Here is a 20,169-nt window from a genome sequence, read left to right on the forward strand (position 1 = left end):
AAGGCCTCCACATCAACTATGAAGTGGACTCCCCAAAAGGGCATTGGTCCATCTGGCTCCCTAAGAAATGCTTACAACGTTATTGATTGTATTCCTTGGACTATCTTTTTCTATCCCTGAGGCCATATTACAATTACCAATTTGTATTGTCGACAGCTCTCTTTCAGAAGGGCTGAAAGACTGCCAACACCTGGTTTATAAAAAAAGTTAAGAATAATAGACATTTAAAGGGGAAGGAATCTAATTGTTAGTCATAGTCTAATCCCTCATTTTATAGCCAAAGGAAGTGGTTTACTTAAAGATATCTAGCTAGTTAGTGGTAGGGCCTGGGCAAGAACTCAGGTCCCTTCATTCAGTGTTCTTTACATTTGAGGATGCTGCCTTTAATAAATGGTCATTAATACTGACCCCGGGCACATCTTAAGACATCTTCTTGCAATAAATTATTTTGTGTCACTAGTTACTCATAATCATTATGTGGTGAATATATGCCAAATTCTTAAAATATCTGGTAAATTAAACTTTTAGTGTTTAATACAGAAAACAGTTAATAGAAACAAATCAAAATGAAAAACAAAAACTACTTACACATTACTGAAGGTCTTTCTCTGAAAATGATGCCAGATCTCACTTGTGAATTCTGCAAGCCTCAGAGTTTGAGAAATACTGCATTGAAAAGAATAAGAATTGAGTTTAAATTAATTCCAATCAAATACTGCCCCAAGATGCCTAAGGATACTTAAAGTTCAATTAACAATGATAATTTTCAAACAAAATGTTTGCATATATTATTTTCATATGGTTGAGAGCCAATAAGTAATTTTCAAATACTAGCTCTTCCAGAAAACACATTTCAGTCAAGATTCACATACACACACACACACACACACACACACACACACACACACACACACACAGCAGATAAGGGAGAGAAAGACAAAAGAATTAAAATAATTGGTAATGACATAAAAGAGTGAATATATAGAAGGAGTGTAAGAAAAACATGCCACTTATGAGGCATTGTATATAGTATCTCATCCCTAGAGAAAAACTATACACATTTAAGACAGTTTAAATATAGACTCCAGTACCTTACATAAACATAACAAGTTTCAAAGAAGTCAACCTAAAGTATTTTCCCTTTATTACAAGTTTTCAAAACACTACATATTTAAATAGAATCAGTTACAACAAATTCTTAACAACAAGATATGCTTAAGATCTTATCAAGGAACCCAAGTCTTCTAAGATAATAAACAATGTTGTATTATGGGATTTAATACACCATTATCATATTTTCTTAAAGCTGAGTAGGTTAGTAAGTTGTAGTTTAGTAAAGAGACGATGTAAATACTGACCTCCTGAAGCATTTTTAAATTCAAGATCAGATTATCACAAAATTTTTCTAGTAGTAAAATTTTTTATATACACTTTATGTATATAAAAATACTCTTAAGTTTTGAAAATTACAGCTATTTATAGAATATCAGGCTTGTATAGATGCAATTATGAATTATGAATGTGCTATAACCAATTCCAAATATATTTTCTGCTACACTGAGTTTATTAATATAAGGAGGGTGGCAGAAAAATGTATACACTTTGAGCACCTCTTGTAATTGCAGAAGTCAAACATGACTTGTATTTGTCTTTTGTTATTGGTATATATTAAGCATTACAATTTTAATAGTTTTCTCCTTCCTTTAAATGTGTATACATTTTTTGGCAGCCTCTGTAGTAAGAACATTGTTTTGACCATGACTCTATGAAGCACTAAATTTAATATTTATTACTCAAAAAACAACTAGTGTTTTCTTCAATGCTGAACATTTTAGCAGCATTTACAAATTCAAATGTTTCATCTTTGACAAAATTACAGCAGCATTTACAAATTCAAATGTTTCATCTTTGACAAAGTAAACTTCCAAAACCTTTACTTTGATTCCATGAATTATATGAAAAAACTGACCCATTATTAGAATTAACTGATTTTCTATTACACAGAAAATGAGATTGATATAAAACTGCCCTCACTTAAGTGTCTGCAAAGTTCGTCTGCTAATTAAAACACACATCACAGCTATTGCTTTACTTTCCATACATGCAAAAGAAAACTTGGAATAAAAAATGGGTAAAATCTACTTAGCAGAGCATTCTTTGTTGTAAATGGAAGGTCATGCTCCACAGACTGAGACAGAGTGTGCTTCCTGTAGCTACATATGTCAAATTATCTTTCAGCACAGATTCCTTTAAATTGCCTTTTTTAAAATGTACATTATATTAGTTTCAAGTGTAGAACATGATTCAATATTTGTATATACTGTGAAATGATCACCACAATAATTCTAATTAATATCCATCACCATAGTTACAGAATTTTTTTTCTTGTACTGAGAACTTTTAAGATCTACTCTTTTAGTAACTTCATTTATGCAATACAGTATTATCAACTATAGTCGCCAAGCAGTACACTACATCCTCATGAATTTATTTTATAACTGGAAGTTTGTGCCTGACTCTCTTCACCCAATTTGCCCAACCCTCACCCCCCACTTCTGGCAACTACCAAATCTGTTCTCTGTATCTATTAGCTTTTTTATTTTAAGATTCCACATATAAGTGGAATCATATAGTATTTGTCTTTCTCTACATGTCTTCTTTCACTTAGCATAATGCCCTCATGTTCCGTCCACGTTGCCGTAAATGGCAACATTTCTTCCTTTTTTATAGCTGAATAATATCCCATTGGGTTTATATAGTTTTTCTTTATTCATTCATCCATCAATGAACACTTACATTGTTTCCATGTCTTGACTATTATAAATAACATTAAAATGAACATGAGGGTACAGGTATCTTTTTGAGTTAGTGTTTTCATTTTGTTCAGATAAATACCCGTAAGTAGAATTTCTGGTCCAAATGGTAGTTCTATTTTCAATATTTTGAAGAACCACCATACTGTTTTCCATAGTGGCTGCACCAATTCACATTCCCACCAACAGTGTACAAGGGGTACCCTTTTCTCCACATTCTGGCCAACACTTGTTATTTCTTGTCTTTTTGATAAGAGCCATTCTAACAGGTGTAAGGTGATATCTCCTTGTAGTTTTGATTTGCGTTTTCCTGATTATTAGTAATGTTGAGCACCTTTACATGTACCTGCTGTCCATCTGTATGTCTTCTTTGGAAAAATTTTATTGAGATCCTCTATCCATTTTAAATCTTTTTTTTTTTTTACTATTGAGGTGTATGAATTCTTTATATTTTTTGGATATTAACCCCTTGTCAGCTATATGATTTGCAAATATTTTCTCCCGTTCGGTAGGTTGCCTTTTCATTTTGTTGATGGTTTCTTTTGCTGTGCAGAAGCTTTTTAGTTTGATGTAGTCCACTTGTTTATTTCTGCCTTTTTTTTTTTAAGATCTTATTGGGGAATTGGGGGAGGGGAACAGTGTTGGGGAATTGGGGGAGGGAGGAATAGCCAAGTTGTTGTCCTTCAATCTTAGTTGTGGAGGGTACAGCTAGCTCAGTTCCAAATCCAGTGACCATCCGGCTGCCCATTGGCAGCTAGCGGCCACTCAGCTCAAGGTGCCATGTTCAATCTTAGTTGCGGGGGAAGCGGGGGGGCGCACAGCCACCCATCCCATGCAGGAGTCAAGCCAGCAACCTTGTTGTTAGGAGCACGTGCTCTCACCAGATGAGCCTTCCTGCCACCTGTTGGCAGCTCAGCGGCAGCTCAGCTGGGGCACAGCTCGCTGGCTCATGTGGGAATCAAACTGGCGACGCTGTATAAGGGTCGCACTCTTAACCAACTGAGCCACTTGGCTGGTCCCTGTTTATTTCTGCTTTTGATGACTTTGTTTTTGGTGTCAAATCCAAAAAATCATCACCAATACCAATATCAAGGAGCTTACCATCTATATTTTCTATAAGTTTTATGGTTTTAGGTCTTACATGCAAGTCTTTAGTCCATTTTGAATTAATTTTGGTGTATGGTATAAGACAGTGGTCTAGTTCTAGTATTTTGCATGTGGCTGTCCAGTTTTTTCAACACCATTTACTGAAGAGACTGTCCTTTCCATTGTATATTCTTGGCTCCTTTGTTGTTATTGACCATACATGCATGGGTCTATTTCTGGGCTCTCTATTCTATTTCGTTGACCTATGTGTCTGTTTTTATGCCCATAAGCACGGAGTATATTTCCATTTATTTGTGTCTTCTTCAATTTCTTTCATCAACGTCTTATAGTTTTCAGTGTACGACGGGTTGTTTCACCTCCTTAGTTAAATTTATTTTTAGGTAATTTATTCTTTTTGATGCAATTGTAAATGGGATTGTTTTCTTAATTTCTCTTTCTGATAGTTATCATGTATAGGAAGACAACAGGTTTCTGTATAATGATTATGTATACTGCAACTTTACTAAATTCATATTCACAGAGTGATACGAGTATGTCCATGTGTTTCCTACAGCTACATATGTTAAATTATCTTTCAGTGAGACTCCTTTAAATTGCTATTATTTTTAACTGAATCTTTTCTTTTGAGATAATTGTAGATTCACATTCACTTAAAGATATACAGAGATCTGGTATACCTTTTATCCAGTTTCTCTCAGTGGTAACATCTCACAAAACTATAGTACGGTATCATAGGGAAATATTGCATTGATGCAATTTATCTATCTTATTTTGATTTCCCCAGTTTTACTTGTATTCATTTGTGTGTTTGTGTGTATGTTTATAGTTCTATGCAATTTTATCACATGAGCAGCTTCATGTATTTATCACCAAAGTCAAGATACAAAACAGTTCCATCACAAGGATCCTTAGTGTTGACCTTTTATAAGTCCTGTCCCCTCCCGGTCACTGTCCCTAATCCCTGTGGAGTGGTATATTTTTAACAGAGAACACATACAGCTTATGAAAGGAAAAGATAATGTGTCTAAAAGCAATACCCCATTACAAAATAAGTGCAGAAATAAACCAAAGAAAAAAGTATAAGCATATATGGTGTGGAAAGATTAGTCACATTTACTCAGCCATCTGGGACATTATATTTGAACATGATTATACAAACATATAAATGCACAGACATATGTATGCATACAAAAGATAAGGAATGTTCATCTACTAAATCACAATGAAGACCAATCTCCTTAGTTCTGAGATAAATTTTTCTATTATTGTTTAATTCTACACTGGAATCAAGTGGACAACATAAAATAATGCTACAGTTGAGGGCTGGCCAAGTGGCTCAGTTGGTTAAGAGCTTGCTGAAGAGTTTGAGCTCTGAGCACAGTGGTTCGATTCCCAATTCGAGCTGAGCAGCGGCTGAGCTGCCAACCGGTGGCAGGGTGGCGCAGCTTAAAAAAATAATAATAATAAATAATGCTACAGAAAAAGTACAATGGGGACTCCTAGATATACAAGAACATAAAGAGGAGTCTTTTACTGGGTTCAGGGGCAAACCTGCCCCTCAAGAAAAAATTAAGGTGGAACTAGAGTAACCGGCTTTCCCTCGAGAGTATGGATCTGGTCTGGACAGAACAGGCACAGATGGGAAATAACTAAATGTTAATATACATATGACTTTTGTCTCTCCAGGCAGACTATAAACAATTGAAAGGCAGGAACCCTGTCTTCTATTTCTTTGGATTCCCTCACATAAATTATAGCAGTTATAAACACATGTTGTGTACTCATAAATATTTATTAAATGAATAAGGTCAGCACAGGAGAAAAAATGGGAAAGTTAAGACACCACAGAATTACAGGATTTTAGAGCTAGGAGGATACATGAGATTTAGTTTCAATTCTTTTCATGCTTGAAGAAATTAAAGCATGTAAGTTAAACAGCTTGCCTAAGGCAAATTCATCAATTTATGACTCAACTCTCATTCAATGTGGAGTTCTTACACACCATACTTCAATTCAAGAATAGAAAAATAAAAGAAACAAAGAAAGGAAGCAAGCAAGCAAGCAATTCCCTTGGGAGACCTGTGTATTAATTAGTGAACATTGGCTTTGATGGAAAAAAAAAGTTAACAGGTAAGTGGGAGAAATTAAACTGGTTGAAAAGAGTGGGGCAATTAACAGGTAAGAAAAAGAATAGATGATCAAAAATAAGAGAAAAGAATAAAATTCAAAAGGAAAGAAGTTGAACAAAGAGATATGGTGAAAAAAGAAAAAAGATGGAGGAAAGTATAAATGGGATAAAAGTAAAAAACACTGCAGAAATGGGGAAAAGTGAGAAATGGTTAAAGAGGGATGGGGAAATGGTATCTGGAGAATTTTTAAAGCTATTAACATTCTTTTAAAATGAAGGAACTATGAAATTTACCATTCCTATGGTGAAATCAGATTCCGTATAAACTAACAGTAACCAAAAAAATCAACTGTGTCTTATACTAAAAATCTGTTTGTATTTAGCACTCTATATGAAATGCAAATATATGATGCTCACCAGTCTAGAGTGAAAGGGAAGTCTAGTTGTATTTTGTCTCTCGCACCGTCTATTTCTTACTTAATTTCCCATATGCACACCACTCCCATATCGCAAAGCTCTTACTTCCTCTTTGAATTATTATAAGCATTTGTTAGCTGGTATCTACAATGAGTTGTTGGTTCCACTGAAATCTTCCCAAAAGTTTCTCTCAAACACACAATATCTGTTTTTTTATTCTCTATTCCAGTCATACACAAGCTATTCGAAATAGTATTCATGGGGGTACTTAAAAAGGCATTTACATAAGATGAGCAATCTAAAATTCAGCTGTACTAATACATAATAAAAATGAGATCCATTGATTAAAAATACCACCTCTATTGAATAATAGATATACAGATTTATAGTTTTGTCATTTGATTAATGCTGAACATTTCAATTTCTAAACTATGTCATTTCACCACCTATTTAAACATACTTTAAGCCTTTTAAAAAATCTCTTTCCACTTTTCTCCACAAAATGCAACAAATAACAAATTCATTTGTTAATCAGACCTGAAAAAAACTTTGAGAGTTAATTAATACTTGAAAACAACTTTGAGAATTGTTATTCTTCCAGTTAATAATGATTGATACAATTGTTTGATTTATAGAACATACTGGATAATCAAAGACTATAAACAAACAGTTCCTATACAAGGAAATCCAAATACTAAAATGCTTGGAAAAATTGTTAGTTTTACAAATAATTAAAAAAATTAAACTTTGACATACTACATCAGGTCCAGTAAATTAACAAATATGAATAAAAAACATTAAACCTAATGCTGGTTGGTGGTACTGTAAGAAAAATAAGCATACTTAAAAACTGTTAAATGGCACTATGAAATTAGAAAAAGCTTTCTGAAAAGTAATACAGCAATTATTAAAACTAATCGTACTCTTATCAACAACTAATTCTATTTTGGTAAAAATTATCTCAAGAAAATATCTTTTTAAAAAAATTATACTGGGCTGACCAAGTGGCACGTTGGTTAAGAGCTGGCCTGGGACGCCAGCTCTGAGCAGCAGGGCCCCGGTTTGGATCCCACATGAGGGCCAGTGACACTGCCCTCTACAGTTAAGTTGGTGAACAACAGCTAGACCTGGAGTTGGGCTGCCGTGAGATGCCAGCGACGGCGTAGGCTGCAATGGCTGCCATAAGCTACCGTGAGCGGCCGGCAGCCGGTGTGAGCTGCCAAGAGCCGCTGTGAGCTGCCAAGAGCCGCTGTGAGTGGCTGTCCAATGGCTGGCGAGCGACTGCCTCACCCAGGAAGAGCACAATGATAATACCAACATGGGCCAGTGAAGCAACATCCTCCACAACTAGACTAAAGAACAAAAGGACAGCAACTTGTCTGTTCCCCTCCCCCAAATCCCCAATAAAAATCTTAAAAAAAAAATATTTAAACTGTTGGTCTAGATTATTTAGACCCTCTTTAAAGGTTCATAGATTTTAGAGTAGAAAAGAGCCTTAAAGATCTTTTGGTTCAATCTCATCATTTTGAGGATAGGAAATTCAAGTGTAGAAAGGCAAATTTGACTTGCCCAAAGTAGTGCAGTTCATCAGCAGCAGAGCAGGGCCTGAAACTCCCTATCCCAGGTATCTTGCTACTATACTATGTAGGCTATTTCGCAGAAGCCTGAAACAATGACCCAGAATTGACGAGGACAAGCAGGTCAGCTTAATGAAGCTCGACTAATGTTTGCTCTTTCTAAACATCCTGATGGCCAGGACCAGCCCTAGACACAGTATACCTTCTATTCTTTAAACTCCCTTAACTTACTTTCAATAACCAAACCAACCTCCAGGATCTTACCTTTCTTCATTTTCCCAAGTAAATGTGTTAGTTCCTCTAACTGCTGCTCACTTTCAAATTTATATCATCAACCATGATTCTCCACTGAGATTCAAAATGCCTACTTTATAACTTTATCTATATCTGTAATAGCCAAAACAGAACTATTTCTTTGGCAAATCTCCACCTTTAGACCTAAACCCACTTCTCTGCCTCCCCCCCACCACCACCACACACACACACTTACACTCTAAAAATTCACAAGGGCACAAATTTGAACATGGGATTTTTGCATGTACATATTATCAGTCAAGGTAGTTGATATACCGTATTTGCCGGCGTATAAGACGACTCGGCGTATAAGACGACCCCCTAACATTTCCACTCAAAATACAGAGTTTGTTATATGGTCGGCTGTGTGCGATTTTGCGAGTGTGGTAAAATCGCATAACAGCAAAATCGCATAACAGCCGAGCATACACCCAGCAGCGCTGCTGATGCCTGAACGGTATGTGGAATGAAGTGGGCGGGCATCGGGAGGCCACTATGGCACGGGGCAAGCACTATGGGCAGTCTATCTGAAGTGTACCTGGCGTATAAGACGACCCCCCACTTGGAGGCATATTTTTCAGAGCCAAAAAATCGTCTTATACGCCGGCAAATACGGTACTCAAGGGAATATGGGCTCCAGGAGAAAAAAATAAAACACTGTAGGAGTACAAGGGGGAGGCGGGAAAGAAAATTCAACAACAGAACACCCTATCCCAGAGAAAACAGAATTTATGGTCCAAATAGAACACGTTTCTTAAATAAGCATAACAAATATCTTCAGAAAACTAAAGTGCCTAGGATATAAGGAAAATAACATGGAAAAATGAAGAACCAACTAAAAATACTGGGTGTTAAACCATAATAATTGAAAAATTTAAAGTCAGATAGGTTAAATACATAACAAAATTAATATTGTCAAAAATAAAGTCAATAGATGATCAGAAAGAGATGTTAAGAAGGCATAAAGAAACTGAAAATATGTATTTTAAAAGTTTTAAAATACGGAGGCTTAAGAGAATGAAAGACAACCCACAGACTGAGAAGAAATATTTGCAAAAGACATTGTCTGATATGACTATTATCCAAAGTATATAAAGAATGTCTAAAACTCAACAATAATGAACCACCAGATTAAAAAATGGGTAAAAGATCTGAACAAACACCTCACCAAAGAAGCTACACAGATGGCAAGTAGGCCTATGAAGAGATGCTCCACATCATACATCATTAGGAAAATGCAAAGTAAAATAACAATGAGAAATCACCACACCCTTATTAGAATGGCCAAAATCCTTGAAAACATGAAATGATGGCAAGGATGTGGGGCAACAGGAACTCTCATTGCTGGTGGGAATCCAAGATGGTACATACAGTCACTTTGGAAGACAGTTTGGCAGTTTCTTACAAAACTAAGCATACTCTTACCATATGATCCAGCAATCACACTTCTTGGTATTTACCCAAATGAGCTGAAAACATTTCCACACAAAAACCTGCGCATGGATGTTGACAGCAGCTTTAATCAGTATTGCCACAATTTGTTAGGAACTAAGATGTCCTTCAGTAGGTGAATGGATAAACTGTGCTACATTCAGACAATGGAATAGTATTTGGTATTAAAAAGAAATGAATCAAGCCATGAAAATACATGGAAGAACCTCACATGCATGTTACTAAGTGAAAGAAGCCAGTCTGAAAAGATTACGTACTATATGATTCCAACTATATGACATTCTGGAAGAGGCAAAACTGAAGACAGTAAAAAGATCAAGAGTTGTCAGTGGTGAGGGAGGGAGGAGCAATAAAACAGGATGTTCACAGAGGATTTTTAGGGCAGTGAACTACTCTGTATGACACTATAATGGTAGATACATGTCATTATATATTTATCCAAACCCACAGAATGTACAACACAGAGTGAACCCTAATGGAAACTGTAAACTTTGGGTGATAATGATGTGTCAGTGCAGGTTTATGAATTGTAACAACTGTACCACTCTGGTGAGGGATGCTGATTGCGAGGGAGACTGTGTCTGTCTGGGGGCAGGAGTACATGGGAACTCTTTGTACTTTCTGGTCAATTTTGCTGTGAATCTAAAACTGCTCTAAAAAATAAAGTGTATTTAAAAGGAAAAAAAAAAAAGAATTAGCTCTGATGCCGCTCCCTCTCCCCCCCCAAATATGGAGGCTACAAAAAAATGAGTGTTCCAGTCTGAGGGCCTTTTATCCTTCCTGCTCTTTTTGCCTGGAATAGCCTTGCCTGATGCCAGCTGAGCCACCTGCATCTCAGGTGCCCAGCCAGCTGCATCTTCAGGTCCTTCTTTCTAAAAGTCACCTTCTAATAGGCTTTCCATGAACACCCTATTTAAAATCTCAACAACTTCCCACATCTAACACTCATATTCTCCTTCCTTGTTTTAATTTTCTCACCTTACTACTTTTCAGTCTAACATAAACATACTACATATTATACTTATTCATTTTATTTACTATCTCCTTCTCCACAAGACTGTAAGTTCAATGAGGGTAGGAATTTTTGAGTTTTACTCACTGCTATATAACCAGCATCTAGAACAGTGCCTGGAGAATAGCATCTATTTGTTGAATGAGTGAATGAATGAATAAACCAATTGAGGTGTCCATAAGTAAAGGAATAATTTTTAAAAGTGGCAGCTACCATGATCTGAATACCATGTAGCAGTCAAAAATAAAGACATAGAGGGCCGGCCGAGTGGCGCGTTGGTTAAGAACTGGCTTGGGACGCCAGAGGGCCCCGGTTCGGATCCCACATATGAGGGCCAGTGACACTGCCCTCTACAGCTAAGATGCTGAACAACAGCTCAACTTGGAGCTGGGCTGCTGTGAGTTGCTGGCGATGGCGTAGGCTGCAGCCCCTGCTGCAGTGGGTTGCCATGGGCTACCATGCGTAGCCAGCAGCCAGCGTGAGCGGCCAGCAGCCGCAGTGAGCGGCCGTCCAGAAGCCGGCGACTGATCTGCCTCGCCCGGGAAGAGCGCAATGATGGTGCCAACTTGGGCCAGTGAAGCGAAGTCCCCCACAACTAGACTGAAGAACAGAAGGACAGCAACTTGTCTGTTCCCCTTCCCCAATTCCCCAATGCTGTTCCCATCCCCCAATTCCCCAATAAAATCTTTAAAAATAATAATAATAAAGACATAGATATAAACACAGCAACATAATTTTTAAAAATTTAGTTAATGAAAATAGTGGGAAACAGAAAACTACAGAAAAATATCATTTATATAAATTAAAAACATTCAAAACATCACTATAGTTTTCAAAGATATACTCAGGATGATATGCTAAACACATTGATAAACATATGGATAGCTATGGGGGAAAGGACATGGGAGTGAAGATGGAGGATAAAGGAAGATAAAATAAATTAAAGCAGGGCCCCACAGAGGCCAATGATGAAAGTGTGCCACGAAATAAGAAATGTGATGAAATCTTCTCAATACCTAAGGCGCTCTCATCCAACTTCCTCCCAAAGAAATATTTAATCACTGGTTTCAGTAAAACTTAAATCATTGTGATTTTGAGAAGCCTCATTTCAGTAAAGTGTTAGTAAGAAGGAAAGCCCAACTGGAATGAACTGAGCAGAGAATGGGAAGTGAGGAAGGATACATAACCCTTTGTAGGAGTTTTGACGTGAAGAGAGGCGGGAAATGGAGTGGTGACTGGCAGATGACATGGAATCAACAGAGGACTATTTTTTTTAAAATGAATGAAATTAAGGGGGGTTTGTCAATGGCACTCATCCATCAGAGAGAGAAAATGAGGAAGAAGAAGAGGGTGACTGTAAAAGCAAAAGCCTTAGGAAAGGGTGAAAAGATGAGATCCAAAACATAGAGGGTCTGATCACAGAAGGAAGTTTTCCATAATAATGTTTTTTAACAATTTTTCTGAAAATGCAGGCTTTGGGGATATGGGTTCTTAACTTTTTTGGGGTCATGAACCCCTTTGAGGATCTGATTAGTGCTATGAATCATCTCTCTCTTAAAACACACATACAAATATTCAGATAACACTTCACATGCTAGTTTAGGGGTTCAGCTGAGCCATACTCCCCAAGCTAATCCATATACAAGTCTGGTTTTTTTGTTTTGTTTTGTTTTGTTTTGCTTTTTTTTAAACTTTTTTTTAAGGTGTAACATACATATAGAAAAAGTTTACAACTATAGGAATTTTCACAAAGTGAACATACCACCCCTTATAAATGCCTCCCAGGTCAAGAAATAGAACATTACTCGTAACAGGAAGTCCTCGATCCCCCTCCAACCTTTTCCAAAAGGACCACTATCCTGATTTCTAACACTAGATTAGTTTTGTCTGTTTCTGAACCTTAAATAAATGGAACATGGAAGGATTCATATAGTATGTATTCTAGCTTTCTTCACTCTACAATGCTTTTGAGATACAATGGTTTTGACATATTCATATACACAGCAGTAGTTGCTCATTTTCATTTCTGTATAGTTTTTCACTTTGATAGTATATCATAATTTCATCCATTCTATTGTTTAAAATAGATATTTGGCTTGTTTCCAAAGTTAGGCTATTATAATAATCACAAAGTTATGTACAAATTATGCATGTACAAAAAATAATGCATGTACAAGTGCATGAATTAAAAAAATACCTACAAATAAAATTGTTACAGTATAGAATACATGTATATTCAACTCTGGTACTTTCAACTCTGTTACAAAGTGATTGTAATAAGACCTTATTATTTAGTGGATAAGATGGTTTAGACATAAAACAATTTTTTTTTAAAGGGGACTTTTAGGTAACTGTAGCTGTTTTTTTAAAGATTTTATTGGGTGGTTGCAGGGAGGGGAACAGCGTTGGGGAATTGGGGAAGGGGAACAGACAGGTAGACAAATTGCTGTTTTTATTCTTCAGTCTAGTTGTGGAGGACATTGCTTCACTGGCCCATGTTGGTATGATCATTGTGCTCTTCCCAGGTGAGGCAATCGGTCACCGGTCATTGGCTGGCCGCTCACAGGGGCTCCCAGCAGCTCACACCAGCTGCCAGCCACTCACGCTGGCTGCCAGCCACTCATGTAGCTCACAGCAGCCCACTGCAGCAAAGGCTGCAGCCTACGCTGTCACCAGAGACTCACAGCAGCCCAGCTCCAGGTCGAACTGTTGTTCATTATCTTAGCTGTAGAGGGCAGTGTCACTGGCCCTCAATGTGGGATCCGACCCGCAGCCCTGCTGCTCAGAGCTGGTGTCACAAGCGAGCTCTTAACCAGATGAGCCACTCGGCCGGCCCAAAAACAATTTTTTTTACAAGCAGAAACATTCCTCTGACTGAGCTCTCTAAAATATGTTTGCTGTTGTTTTTGTTAAAAAGGATATTTCTATGGCATAACTTTGGCTATGGTCTAGCACTGAGGTTGGCTGGTTGGTTGGTTTCTTATTTGTTTTCGGAATCTGGTTCTCCAGTCTTCCAGCCATTTCTGTAAACTAACGAATATCCTTCTAATAAATTCCTTTTCTTTTGTTTCAGCTAACCGGAGTTGATTTCTGTTGTTTGCACCCAAGAATCCTGAACTGGTAACCCTACCATGTGCCAGCCTCTGTTCTAGACACTGGAAACACACAGACAAATAAGCCATGGCCCTGCATTACAGGAGTATAATAGAGAAGGCAGACAAGAAAACAAGCAATCACAGTAAATAAGTCTATGTGACAGGAGTGGTCACAGACAGCACAAGAAGGGCACATAGGTTAGGCTTAAGGAATCAAAAAAGAAAAAGTATCATCTAAATCTTGAAATATGAGTAGAATAATAGAAGTGAGATAGAAGGGCATCCAAACAGAAAGATCAATAAGTAAAAGGCACATAACCTTTTCTGTGTGTATCACCTCCTTCCTACACAATATTGAAAGCATAGTTGAAGGATAAAAGTGACAAAAAGCCGACTGATGGGTCTGTAGACAAGAATGAGACAGTCACAACTGGTGACAGTAGTAGTAATTTTGAGCTTGCTATATGAAAACGAACCTCATGCTTGAATCACTCACACACCCACCACTATCGCTGCTGCAGTCACAAAGCTGGCCACAATTATCTCCCTTTTCTCTCTCCTCACCTACCTCAGTCACTTCTCAGAAAGGTCAACTGAGGAGCTCTGGGTTTTGGGGTGTTTTTCGCTTGGTTGGTTGGTTATTTGTGAGGGGGTGATGTAGGAATCATGAATGAGTGGATAAAGGAATTGAAAAGAGAAGTAAAGGTGTTAACTGATCAGAGCAGTGAAGCACAAAGCATTCTGTCAACAGTTTATACTAGTCTTGCTTAAAGGCAGATATGATGCTACAGGATAAAAAAAACTGATGTAAAATATTTTACAAAATGGTGATAGATGCTCTTTCCTCTAAAATTATAAAATTTCAAGTATTGATATAGATCATTTTCAGAGATTTATTTTATAAAATTACAGTAGGCTTATATATGGATCTTCATAAGTTTTATAAGTTCTTGCATTTTCAGTCATCCACTGTATGGAGTTCTATGCTTGCACAAGAAAAATCATCATAAAAGTAAACTAACAAATTAACCAACCAACCACTATTTGAAAAATTTGATGAAGGATGCTGAAAGCAAATGATCAGTGACATCTCATTTTCAAAAGTAACTTCAAAGTTATAGAACAAAATGATTTGAGTAGTCTAAAATTTACAACCCTCCTTTGAAAAAGGTAGTCTTCACTATCATGTGAAGAGCAAATATAAAATGACACTTATTTTTTAAGTTTTCATTTGTTTCATTACATTGAATGGTGTAAAAATTCACTTCAGTCATATCAAACTCCACATCACTTTTGCAAATTCAGTTCTTTCGGCCAGAATGCCCCTCTTCAAATGCCAAACTCCTGCATAAGATTTGAGACCTGCTCTTTGAAGCCTTCCCTAACCTCTCATCTTATGCTGCAAGAGCATCCTATACATATTTCTATTATGATTACCACACTAATGCTGTAATTGTTTCTGGGAACATCTACTTTTAGCAACTAGATTAGGAATTCTTTGAGAGTAGGCAATGTTACATCTCGGTAAATATCTGTTTTAGCAATCCCTAGCAGTGAACAGGCAGTCAGTAAATGCTTGTTGAATAGAGAATGACATGATGTATTAATAATAATATTAACATAAAGTTATTTGTGTTCATAAAATAGCACGACTCAAACTTCAAATTCTGTATGCAGAAGCTAAAAAATTAGCGCCGTTGGTTTTTATTTGAAAAGGAGAGATATTTTTACAGCTTTCACAACAATCACCTATGGACTGGGGATGAAATAATTTAAGTTCTTCACTAATATATATAAAAAAGCCAATGAGTGGCCTCTTATTTAAAAAAAAAATCTTAACTGTAGTTCATACTGGGCATTCCTTTGTAATCACCACCTTTTAGGATATTTATTTGGCATACATACCTCTCCCTCTGAAAACTGTACGCCCTGCATCCACTCCTCTACCATAAAAATGGGGCCTGAAATGTTCTATGAAACCTTGGTTTCACCCGTCATAGCTGACTGGACTAGACATAGACATTTGCCTGAAATTGAATTTTCTTGCCTGAAATGGGATCACAGAACCATGAGTGAATATATGAGTTTAAGAGTTAGAGGACTCATTCAGCCATGCGCAATGGTAAAAGACAACATATATTAGAGAAACATGAAGTAGACAAGTAGGGAGAAGCAGGGAGGCCATGCTGCCTGAGGGTGGTGAGAAAATAGCTGCCAGAGTAACTGATGAGTTTCCGGTTCCTTGTTCCCCTCCCCCTCATGAAGCCTGGCTGTACTTCTATCTTTAGGTACTGTGAAATCCCCAGTATCCTTGTCATTAATATTAATACCTTTTTTTTTGAGTCCTTAGTTTGAATGTAGTTTTTAGTACTTATACACCAGAGAGATTTTTAAAACTTTAAAAAAGAAAAGGTCAAGTATGAATATCAAAATGTCAGTTAATCATAGGAGGAAAAAAAGCCTTGTTTAAAAATGGCTGTTATAGTGGTATCTTCAGGCATTCCTCAGCATAAGAAAATAAAAAATATTCACCACCCATAAAAGGTTCAAACAACCTCCTGTAAATCCAACTTCAGCATAGTTGTGAGTCAGTACGAATAAAAATATTTCAAAGTTCAGAAAAAAATGAGAGATTAAGGTATAGGGACTCTCTTAGAGCTTATTAGACCAAATTATTATTATTTTTTTTTTAATTGGGGAATCGGGGGAGGAGAACAGTACTGGGGAATCGGGGAAAGGGGAACAGACAAGTTGCCGTCCTTTTGTTCTTCAGTCTAGTTGTAGAGGAAGTCGCTTCACTGGCCTATGTTGGTATTATCATTGCGCTCTTCCCGGGTCAGGCAGATAGGTCGCCGGCTTCTGGACGGCTGCTCACGGCAGCTCTTACCAGCTCACACCAGCTGCCGGCCGCTCACGCTGGCTGCCAGCCACTCACAGTAGCTTATGGCAGCCCACTGCAGCAGGGGCTGCAGCCTACGCTGTCACCGGCGACTCATGGCAGCCCAGCTCCAGGTCGAGCTGTTGCTCACCACCTTAGCTGTAGAGGGCAGCATCACTGGCCCTCATGTGGGATCCGAACATGGGCCCTGCTGCTCAGAGTTGGCGTCCTAAGCCAGATCTTAACCAACGCGCCACTTGGCCGGCCCCAATCAAGTTATTTTTTAAAGAAAAATAATACACTTACTACAATCTTGGCAAAAAAAAAAAAAAAAGGTAAGGAATATGTCTTTTCTGGTTAATAACAGCCAGTCCTAACTAACAAGCCCAAATATCATCCATCTACACCCATTTCTCTTAAAAACATGAGACTTAAGAATCCTCAACTTAAAATACTCAGTGGTAGAAGACAGTGACCTATAAAAAAAGAAAGCATTTTCCAATAGCACAACCATCACATGGCATTAACTTCTAAAACAAGACTGATATATTAGGTTTTCTATTTTATTTTGATAGTTTGTTAGTAAGAAGTTTCCTTTTTCAACTCAGACTAAAAAAAGAAACTAGGTTCTTTAGTAAATTTTCAAATGGATAGTAAAGAATCCCAGTAACCTATACTGTTCCTACGTTAAAAACAAGACAAACTTACATTTGTAAGAAAAACTGACTAGTTTCACATAATCAAAATTTAACAACACTGGGAAAATCTACAAATGTATTGGCAAGTTCAAAGATAAAAACAAACAAAAGAAAAAAAAAGTACTTCTATCAAATTCTCATATTCTGAGAATCTATTTAAACCAAATAGTGAAGGGGTACTAAGCAGGTTTGGCTCAGAAGTAATTGGTAAGTTTTCCAATTTCTCCATTCTGTCCCCTGTTCTATCTTTCTTTACAACATGCTTCAGTTTCTCTCCCAAATTAATAAAAAGCACAATCTTAGCAGAGGAGTCACCCTCACACCTTAATCCAAAACAGAAAAGACTGGTTAAATGCTACAGTACAGGCAATATAAAGATTAAGAGTAAAGAAAGGGCATTCCTAGAGTTTAACAATGGGGTATGTCCTGTTGGTCACAGGAGCCAACCTGAAAGACATGCTACAATTTGAGCAACAAACTAAATAACGTACTATAGGATTATAAACCAAAGCTATAAAATGAATATCTGTAAGTCCATACTGATATGAATAAATGATTGAATGAATGAATGAATAAAGGCTCCCTTACAGAAGAATTTCAAATAATTTTGTAGATATTCCCCTGTCAAGGAGTTAGAACTTAATTCCCCACCACTGAGTGGGTGGTCTGCACTTGGTGATTGCTTCCAAAAAGCAGACTACGGGAAAACTTTACAGCAGAGAAACCTGGCAAACACTACCTCAGCCAGGTGATTGAGGTTAAAAATATCAGTGATAAATCATATAGCTAGTATGTATCCTTAATGTTATGTAATGACAATGGTATTTTACCTTTGTGGTCATCCTCCCCCAAACCAGAAACCCAGGCTAACTCTGAAAAAATGTCAGACAAACCCAAACTGAGGGACATTCTACAAAATACCTGACCCATAAGCCTCGAAACTGTCAAAAGTCATCAAAACAAAGAGAATCTGAGAAGCTTTCATAGCCCAGAGGAGCCAAAGGAAACATGACAACCAAATGTACGGTGGTATTCAGGATGGAATCCTGGAACCCAAAAAGACATTAGGTAAACACTAATGAAATCCGAATAAAGTATGGACTTTAGTGAATAGCAATGTTCCAGTGTTGGTTCCTTGGTTGTGACAAATACAACACAGAAATGCCAGAAATTAACAATAGAGGGAACTGGGTGCAGGGTATATGGTAACTCCTCACAACTTTTCTGTAAATGTAAAACTATTCTGAAATTAAGTTTATAATAATAATAATAATAATAATAATAATAATAATAATAAAAGTTATTGCCTTAACCAGATTGATTTTAGTCCTTTAAGTCATGCACAGTAGGTTGGACCAAAATAGAAATACAGCTAATACTATGCAAAACAATCTCAACATTCATGAACAGTTTATAATATTTTACATGTTACGTGCCAAAAGTCATTTCATATGTGAACATTTTTATTCTTTAGTTGGTAAGCACTGTAGGAGGAGAAAACTCTCCTTTAAGCGGGAGGCTACTCCAATTTTGGACTAAAGAAAAGTTGTGGTATTAACTACATTAATAAAAATTCCACTTGTTTTTTTCAAGTCCACAAAGTTTAAATAGTTTTAGGTAAAATATATTTACAGTACATTACTAAAACATTTCCTCATACTTTCAGAAGGAAATGAATGTAATTATACATATTCTAAGAAAGCACATTGGAAAGTTCATTAATAACAATATACTATAGTGTAAAATTTACAATAACTTGGGTCCATAATGGTCATGTTCAAGAGATTTGGAAACCTCAAAAACAAATAAAAATAAACTTCGCTAACCTTTGTAACTATCTTGAATATATTTAAAAACAAACAAAAAACCTCTTGTAACAGAATGAAATGCTTGGCCTCTCCAACTCCATCTTATTCAAGTCCGCTTTGTTCCCATGGCCTCAGAAGTAATTGGTAAGTTTTCCAATAGCTTCTTGCATATAGACACGCTAATCATTAGAGGAATTCTGTTTGTGGCTTGAGTGTTACAAAAGCAGCCCCATACTGGAAAATGCCTCTCCTGAGGAGATAATGCAAGTATGTCTTTATTGTTTATAAAAAATTTACAGGAACCTCATGACTGGACTCACATCAACTGGAGTCAACATACCAAGCACAATCTTTCTCTGACCCCTGCTGGGACCCAGATGTCTGTGACAGTCAATCACCTCTTGCCCCTCCCATTTCCCCCTTCCCTTGACATAAAAGAAGCCTTAACTCTGTACTTTCTTAAGATGGATCTGAGGGTACCACTAGGTCTCCCATCTTCTCGGTTGGTGCCTTATTGATCAATAAACAAACCTTTCCTTAACTCTAAACCCTGACACTTTGAGTTTTGGCCTTTTGAAGCATTGGGCACACAGACTTTAAACCAGTAACACTCTTGTAAATCAGCAAGAAAAGGACAGACGAATTAAAAAATGTATAAATGTACAGGTAAATCACTGAAGAGATAACTAAAAATGCTCATACATAAGAGAAGATGAAGGGAAATAAAAATGAAGTGCCATTTCACACCAATCACATTGGAAAATATCAAAGAGTCTGACAACACTAACTGCTGGTAAGGATATGGAGAAAGAGAACTTGTTTGTCAATATCGTATAAATGTCTTGCAAAGGAAAAATGCTTATATCCGAAGACCCTGCAATTTGACAATT

General features: G+C 36.9%; 1 protein-coding gene across 7 annotated transcripts in view; it reads right to left on the reverse strand.

Moving 5' to 3' along the window:
- Positions 1-20,169, reverse strand: part of DENND4A (DENN domain containing 4A) — a 112,408-nt gene that overhangs the window by 86,851 nt on the left and 5,388 nt on the right. For all 7 annotated transcript variants that reach the window (XM_019647315.1, XM_019647312.1, XM_019647317.1 and 4 more), the window contains exon 2: positions 589-666. The gene's annotated coding sequence lies outside the window, so the exon portion shown is untranslated. The remainder of the gene's footprint in view (positions 1-588; positions 667-20,169) is intronic.

This window comes from Hipposideros armiger, unplaced genomic scaffold (genome assembly GCF_001890085.2).
Source record: "Hipposideros armiger isolate ML-2016 unplaced genomic scaffold, ASM189008v1 scaffold_110, whole genome shotgun sequence".
NCBI lineage: Eukaryota > Metazoa > Chordata > Mammalia > Chiroptera > Hipposideridae > Hipposideros > Hipposideros armiger.